The sequence below is a fragment of the Callorhinus ursinus genome, unplaced genomic scaffold (genome assembly GCF_003265705.2).
Source record: "Callorhinus ursinus isolate GAN/ISIS: 27379988/994484 unplaced genomic scaffold, GSC_fseal_2.0 scaffold11, whole genome shotgun sequence".
NCBI classification, from domain to species: domain Eukaryota; kingdom Metazoa; phylum Chordata; class Mammalia; order Carnivora; family Otariidae; genus Callorhinus; species Callorhinus ursinus.
Genome location: NW_027397073.1, coordinates 11,143,255 through 11,151,826, shown reverse-complemented (window position 1 = coordinate 11,151,826; position 8,572 = coordinate 11,143,255). Strand labels below are relative to the sequence as shown.

Here is an 8,572-nt window from a genome sequence, read left to right as displayed (position 1 = left end):
GCATTTCTGTCCTTGCTTTTGCTCTCAACATATTTAATCATTTCCACATGAGGATTTACTTTGTAGGAACTGACTAAATGGGACATATCAAGGAAATTCGTGCAAAATTATAGCTTTTTACCCACAGTATTAAATACAACTTGATTTTTATGGATGCATATGGAAGATTTTCTCACTGAAGACATGAAAAGTTGCAGATCACCACATCTTCACTTGCTCAGTTTTCTAGAAGGCTAAAATATCACAAGATTAATAAATTGGAGACATTTTCAAGGAAGGCCTTGGGCCTTAAAAGTGAACTTCCCCTGTACTCCTTTGCTTATACTTAGATTGTTCAGTTTTCTGGGCATTAGCAAATGCTAGGTAGGAGGTCTCTTTTGGAGTATCTGGACCAGCTGCATCTTATCCAGGGTCCAGATCTTAGTCCAGTAAATACACAGGACATTGGGACACCTGGGTGGCTCAGTCTTTAAGCGTCTGCTCTCGGCCTGCGATCGAGCCCCGCATCGGGCTCCCTGCTCCGCGGGAAGCCTGCGTCTCCCTCTCCCACTCCCCCTGCTTGTGTTCCCGCTGCGTCTCCCACTCCCACTCCCCCTGCTCATGTTCCCGCTAGTTGTCTCTCTCTCTGTGTCAAATAAATAAATAAAATCTAAAAAAAAATAATACGCAGGACATTGAATTCAAGCACAAATTCTCATTACTACTAAAGTGGGTTAAGACTGAAGTGAATGAAAATCTGGCCATTAAAAGTGTATGCGGAGACTTTCAACTTTAGGAATAAGTTGTGCAATATTTACCACAGTCGTTAACTTGGAAACTTAATCGCTGAATATGATGGTTTCAAGTCAGTGCAGCTTTTGCTGATATTAAGATATACCCTTAGGGATATACGACCTGTTCCTAGAGTTCAAGCTCAGGCCACAGGAACATTAATTTTCCTGTATTTTTATAGAGGATATAGGATCAGGAAGTCACCAAGATGTTTTAGAACAGGGAGTATATGACTATGTCTCCCAGATTTAGAACCACAGCATACTATCTGGGAGATCACTGGAGAGGGGCTTTATGAAGCTGAAGTCCTTAACCCAATAGCTGAATGCTTGGATCTTGTCTGATAGCATTTCACTTAAGGACTTTCAAATATAAAATATTGGATAATAGTAAAAGCTGACTAATAAACTTGAACTTATTTCAAAGATTGCTAACCTACACCATTTTTTAAAAAGATTTTATTTATTTATTTGACAGAGAGAGACACAGTGAGAGAGGGAACACAAGCAGGAGGAGTGGGAGAGGGAGAAGCAGGCTTCCCGCGGAGCAGGGAGCCCGATGCGGGGCTCGATCCCAGGACCCTGGGATCATGACCTGAGCCGAAGGCAGACGCTTAACCATCTGAGCCACCCAGGCGCCCCTAGCCTAGACCATTTTTTGAGATACTGATCGTTTAAATGAAGCCAAGCCTTGAACAAAAAATAAAGACTTATATCAAACTTTGGAAATTAAACAGATAGATGACAGATAGATCTTTCAAACAGAAGACATAGTGTTCAGTTGTTTTCTCTTTTCAAGACCTTTTCCCTGCTTTCATGACCTGATTTTATCCCCTGGTGCCCCTTCTCCTTGCTGAGACTCTCTTTCTACAAGTACACTTCACTTATAAATATTTATTTATAATCTCAGCATAGTTCTGGCACTGAGGATATAACCATAAAGAAAAACACACAAGATCTCTGACATCATGCCACTAATTTTATATGGAGAGACAGACAACAAGAATAAATAAGTAAACACGTAAATAAAATTAATTCAGTAAGTGATGACAATTATTTAAAAAATAAAACACAGCAATTGGTCAGAGTAAGTCTGTGAGAAGGGAGAGAACATTTGGCTTTATAATGTAGGGGTAACATGATATTCTCTTCCTTCCGTTCTTTCTCATTTCATCTTTTGTGTTTGGTTTGTCTTCACTGTACTTAGTATTTTGCTTTTTATATTTTATGTATTCAAGAAAGAATTATCAATGAATGTATGTGATCAGTTCACTAAATGCAAGTTTTCATTTTCTCTCTTATTTTTGTAACGTTCCTGAGCAGACCTGGAAAAAAAAAAAAACAGAGGAAGCTTTACAATATATGTTATATTCACTGGTTGAAGGAAAATACTATTAAGCGTTTGGGCTCCCCCCCTCACATAGCCCAAATAAAGGAGTAAATGATGAAAAAGCAATTTAAGACAAAAGGAGATATTACAAACTGTACTAAGACAGAGAAAATGTTCCTTAAATGAGCTTAGCATTTGGGAACAGTATTGAGTTGATGCTTTTACTATCTAAAGCTGTGCATCAATATCTGCTGTAGGGTGTAAATGTTCTACTCCAGAAGAAATTAGCACAAACATCTAAAAACATGTGACCATAGCACAGAAATGTAGAAACATAAAAGAACACCAAAGTCTCTACAAAAACAATTCCTGCATTTTAAACAGGCATAATATTTCTAATCCTCCAAAATCTAAGGGTTGTTTTATCTGTTTGTTCATTGTATCTGATATACAGTAAAATGCTGCCTGGGGTTCCACACTCATCTCCCGCAAGGACAGTAGCAAGGCCCTTGCTCTGAAATGTCATCTAAACTCACCCCAGCTCTCCATGCTTGGGTTCTCTCCTTTCATCCAAGCAATAGCTATAGCTTTTTCCCACACCCCCAGCCTGGCCCATCATAGGGACCATTTGCTGAAGACCTCATACTCTGGGAGCAGAGAGCTTGTGTTAAATGATCAAGGCTCTAACCCTTAGTTCTTGTGTGACTTTGAGTAAACTGCTTAAACATATGTCTAGTCTTCCTCTTCATATGACCTAAATAATAACAGAACCTAGTATCAGGTTGTTGTGAGAATTAAACTAGTTAATGCATATAAACGCCTTAGAACAATGCTTCACACACACACACACACACACACACACACACATCTTTCCCTATAAATATGTCATCATATCATCATCATCATCATCATCATTGTCGTCATTTATTTGGCTTTCATCAACACCACTCTGTTTTATTTTTTAATCTAGTGAGAACCCAGGTGGAGGAAACTGGATCATTATCAGGTATCAATATTTGGAGAATGGACCAGGAAAGTTGAAAAATAAGACTGGAACTAAAAATTCGGGCTCAAAAACACAACTAGCAGATTTAGTTAGGCCAGGGAACATAAGAAGTACATGGTCAGAGATTTTGACCTTGGCCATGGGGAGAGTTACTATGGCGTAGAATCCAGCTGTACATGGAAAATTTCACACAGACTAAATTTGCAACAGTAATGTGGGATGACCCGCAGTAGACTTGATCTGAGCATGGTTATGGGTTATGTCAGAGCCAGCCAGCAAGTGGACTGGCCACCAGGGGTGCCAGAGGGATACCAGAGGCTCACTGAAGTGCCGGCAGGATTGCCCTGATTTTCTTTCCTGGGGGGATGCCCTAACTCTGGTTTCCCTAGGCTTAATGAATAAAATCAGTGGGTTAGAGAAGAAAAACTTTCTTTCCAAACCTGATGCTGCCTGGTGGGAGAGGCCAACCTGTCTCCCACTTGGCCAGCATCTGGGGTGCGTCCTCTCCAGGTGAAATGCAGCTATGTTTCTGCGGGCCTCTGTCCAGGTTTCGTGAAACCTGAAGTTTGCTCACTTCTGTGGGTTCTCTTAAAGAATCCAAACTTATAAACACAGAAGTATGTACAGAAGTGAATATTAACTTTGAATGAAGAAAGAGATTACCACAAATTTCAAATTTTAAAAGGCCGGCAGTTACCTCAAACATCACAGAAATCCCCAAACATACAAAATATTTCTTGTTAAATAACGACCTGCCATCTCTATAACAATTCCTCTCCATTTTCTTCCATATTTATTGATTGCCTCTTTCTGTAACAAAAAATCTGATATTATTTTATAGAGATAATAGAATAATTTTGCCATTCTTCTAGCATACTTATTTATAAATAAAAAACGTGCTCTTATTTTGCTAGTTTGGGAATATAAGTTTCACATTTACAACTTGTGGTATAATGTCATATATTTTTAAAGTTATTTTCTTTTTTTTAAGATTTTATTTATTTATTTGACACAGAGAGACACAGCAAGAGAGGGAACACAGCAGGGGGAGTGGGGGAGGGAGAAGCAGGCTTCCCGCCGAGCAGGGAGCCCGATGCGGGGCTCGATCCCAGGACCCTGGGACCATGACCTGAACCGAAGGCAGACGCTTAACAACTTAGCCACCCAGGTGCCCTAAAGTTATTTTCAATATGAGAAAATCTCTGACATGTTTTCTCATCCATGTGGTATAAGATTTAAAAGGATTTTCTTCAGTCTAAATTCTGGCTCTCTGTATTTCAAACTTAGTTTCTTCCAACTACCCTCATAGGTCTGGCTTTGGGTGCCATGAGAATGGTATGGCCTCTGATCCTGCCTTTCTATCAGAATGCCAAGGGGAATCAACACAGTTACATTCCTCCTTCTGAATGCCCAGTAATAATGCATATGCACAGAAGTGAGCTACATGCTTAATTCCAATAAACTTAAACTTGATATAATTCCAGCTCAGTTTCCCCTTTGATGAATCCCACACGAAATTCATACAAAGCCAACATTACCCAGCACAAGATTATGTGTGATGGAGAGAAGGTAACATGGGAGGAGACATTTGTCTTCTCTCAAGGCAGTTTAATCATCTACAAATTTTACAAAATATTAGACTCCCTTTCTGTAGCCTACATTGCCTCTCTGGTACATGTGGGAAGAATAAATTGGGTGTGCTTGTCTTAGTTTTCATTCTCTCTCTCTTCAAATTCTCCTCTGTTTTCAACATACTAATATCCCCCGTCCTCATCTCTACAACCCCCTTGCCCACCCACACACAGTCACACAGAGAGGCAAACCCAGTCTACTGTGTGCATGAATAGGTGTACAGGCTGCCTAATTCTGGAGCTGAGATTCTTTCTTTTTTAAGGTTTTATTTATTTATTTGTGAGAGAAAGGGAACATGTGCAGGAGGCAGGGAGAGGGAGAAGCAGACTCCCTGCTGAGCAGGGAGCCTGATGTGGGGCTCATCTCAGGACCCCCGACCATGGCCTGAGTGAAAAGACAGACCCTTAACTGACTGAGCACCCAGGTGCCTCAGGAGCTGAGAGTCTTTATTTACATGGATTTCACATTCAACATTTTACATATTCACATTTAACATTTGTTAATAAATAGGTTGATAGCTGGGCCTCCAATCTGCCTGACTTGTTCAGTTTCTCTGTATGAGTAAAAATTGAGAAAGAGAGAGAGAGAATACATCTTAACAGTTTCTTCATCTGTAGTCATAATTTCCCCCATTTAAATTAGCACAGTGAAGAATTTCTTGAAGATACTAAACCAGTTAGTCCTTGGACTTTAGGACACCTCTGTAAGATTTTCAAACTTCTCAGGTTTCTTATTAAGGTCTTCATTTGCTCTTCAGTTGTGCTTACTTACTCTTTAATTGTGAAAAGGCTTTTGCTTGATTGCTTTAAAACAATATTCTGGGAAAAATCAGGTATGGACCAACAGGACAACTCTCTTGTTATATGGACATCATTTGTTCTTTACCCATCGCTTATGAGGTAATTTGCATTTAAAAAAGCATGTGCCATAGCACAGCATATAATGTTTTTAGGAGAGAGATGAATCTATACATGGAGAAACAGATATTTGGCTTTTCAAATTGTCTCAGAGCCAGCCCTCTCACCAACACCTGGATGAGTCCTTTGAAGAAAGGTTTAAATAAGTAAAAATGGAATAGATTTTGACTAAAGTCCCTGTGTATTTTCCAAGACAAACAGGTATGCTTTAGTGCCTGCTTACCATCATACTGAGGGAAGATGAGCGACTTTTTTATTTTAGCACATTTAGATAGAATACAACAAGAATTTGTTTTATTCTTCCATACAAGAATTTGGACAGAGGAAAATGCAAACAAGGGACAGTGTATTCAACAGAGATGATGCAGCTACTCAGGAGGATGTAGTTCAGCTGCTATGAGGACTGTGATGGACAGTTTGAGGCTTCTAGAAACAGATACAGTACTCACATTTGGGGGCAGGAGGCAATGGCAAGAGAGAAAGGCAGGCACTATTGATAAATACCTCATAGTCAGTGGACAAGAAGTTCTATGTACACGAGACATTTGGTATTCCAGTAACAACAGGGTGTGAGAATTCACAATTGGAGACTAGAATCAGCAAAAATACAGACTGTTATAGTTTATTGTATAATAGACAGTTATAGATGTTGCTGATTCATGATAACTGGTCCTTCCTATTTTAAAGGAAGAGGGCTTCAAAATAACTTTTTTTAAAAGATTTATTTATTTACTTATTTACTTGGGTGGGGGGAGGAGTGCCCATGACTGGGGCAAGGGGCAGAGGGAACGCTTTCAAGCGGACTCCCTGCTGAGGGTGGAGCCCCACATGGGGCTCGATCTCACGACCTATGAGATCATGACCTGAGCTGAGACCAGGATTTGGATGCTCAACCAACTGAGCCATCCAGGTGCTCCCAAAATAACTTTTCTACCATGTGCAGGAGGTCAAGGTTTGACTTCTTCTGTAAACTCCAAGCTCACTATAGCCCCAAGAACACAATGGGGGCTTACGACATAATTGTGGATTGGTGAATAAATATAGGTCATAAAGTTATTTCTAAATTTACCCTTCAATTTCTTCTTATTCATAATATATACATAGAATACTTAATTTAAACTATGAAAGACTGTTTAAATTGGAATATAATTATGTGTCATTTTAGTTAACTGAAGAGACCCTATTGAATGACTCACATACTCATGAACGAAATATTCAAAAATAGGTTCTAACTTTAGATAACTTGTGAACTAGACGTACTTTTTCTTTTCAGATTGCAGTGACTATTTCTTTTTTCTTTTTTCTTTTTTTTTACCATCAAGGAAATATTTTCCACACAATGTACCTCATGCTTGTCCTTTCTGACCTTCTTTTTGATACAGATAAAATTATTAAAAGATATCCATTATTATTTTTTTTAAAAAGTAGTAGTTATGGGCTTATAAGGGGTTAAGATCTCAATTCACCTACAGAAAGTATTTTCAACTTATTAAGAAAAAAATATAAAAGAAAGAAAACAGCCTTAACTGATAAAATAATTGAAGTTATAAGTGTACTCTAACTGCAGTAAACCCATAGCCCAACATCCCCTCAACAGGTGATTATGTCTTTTACTTGCTCATTACTACATTCTGGAAATAATATTTGAATAGCTAATATCTTACAGGTCTATTAGTGTCCCGTAGTCACTCAATGGGATCACACACACACATATTTCACAGTAAGTGAGCACTAAATGCTCTGACAATGGCTGATAGTCATGAGCACTCTGGCTTCCCCTGGGTTATGTATGAAATCTTTACAAAATAGTTTTATAATATAAGCAGGGGCACCTGGGTGGCTCAGTCATTAAGCGTCTGCCTTCGGTTCAGGTCATGATCCCAGGGTCCTGGGATCGAGCCCCGCATGGGGCTCCCTGCTCGGTGGGAAGCCTGCTTCTCCCTCTCCCACTGCCCCTGCTTGTGTTCCCTCTCTTGCTGTGTCTCTCTCTGTCAAACAAATAAATAAAATCTTCAAAAAAAAATATAAGCAAATTCTCTTAGATGGGTAGGGATTCGTAGAAAAGTTTTTATGTCTAGCTTAATGAAAATATGTTGTTATCTTTTTATTTATTTTGAAACGTTTTCTATAGAGGCAAAGATTTCAGAATGTAATCTAAATGTCTGGGAGAAGAATGCAACTAAATAATCACCAACTTTTGGACTTGCCTTTTGTTCCCCGGTTTGGTGAGTCATCACACTGCGCTGGTCAGTTAGGGTATTTTTCCTTAAGATTCTACAGATCTTAAATTCCTTCAAATGGAGAACTGTGGCAACTCAGGAGTTAACAAAACGATGCTTATTGCTTCCCCTGAAACATGACTTAATCAGTGTGGATATAAATAAAAGATTGATAAAATGAAGCCTTTGTGATACCATTAGATCCAGTTTTCAATACACACTTTTAGTTGCATTCTGGGAAAAAAGATTATATAAGGATATAATGTATAATATGATAACTCAAATGTCAAAATATCTTCCCATAAATAGTCAATAATAGTGATAGTAATTATAAACCATTGTTTTATAATGGTTTATAATTATATTATTTTCCTTCCCATTAAGAGTTTCAAAGTGTTTCACTGATTGATAGATGGATAATAATGTTGAGCTGTGTGTAGTGTCTACATGGCAAGAATTTGAAATGGCAATGTGCAAATGGCAAATGGCAATAAACCCTGGAGAGAACAGAAAGGATCATGCTCACCTTCCTGAGTATATTTGTATATTCATCAATGTTTTTCCTACATCCAGTGACTTTTGCTCTGCTCTTTTCCTCTAAAAAATATGATAAATATAACAGCTCTAAAAAAAATCTGTGTACAAGAAATACCTGTAATTGTAAATGTTTCTCTGGAGAGGTGCAGAGATGCACTCAC

At 38.6% G+C, this 8,572-nt stretch overlaps 1 long non-coding RNA gene across 1 annotated transcript; it reads right to left on the bottom strand.

The window, feature by feature from the left end:
• Nucleotides 1-1,833: 1,833 nt before the first annotated feature.
• Nucleotides 1,834-8,010, bottom strand: LOC141373662 (uncharacterized). The gene is made up of 3 exons (XR_012379904.1): nucleotides 7,859-8,010; nucleotides 3,804-3,912; nucleotides 1,834-2,095 (listed from the first exon to the last, which is right to left on the bottom strand). It is a non-coding gene; the product is annotated as an uncharacterized lncRNA (long non-coding RNA).
• Nucleotides 8,011-8,572: the final 562 nt, after the last annotated feature.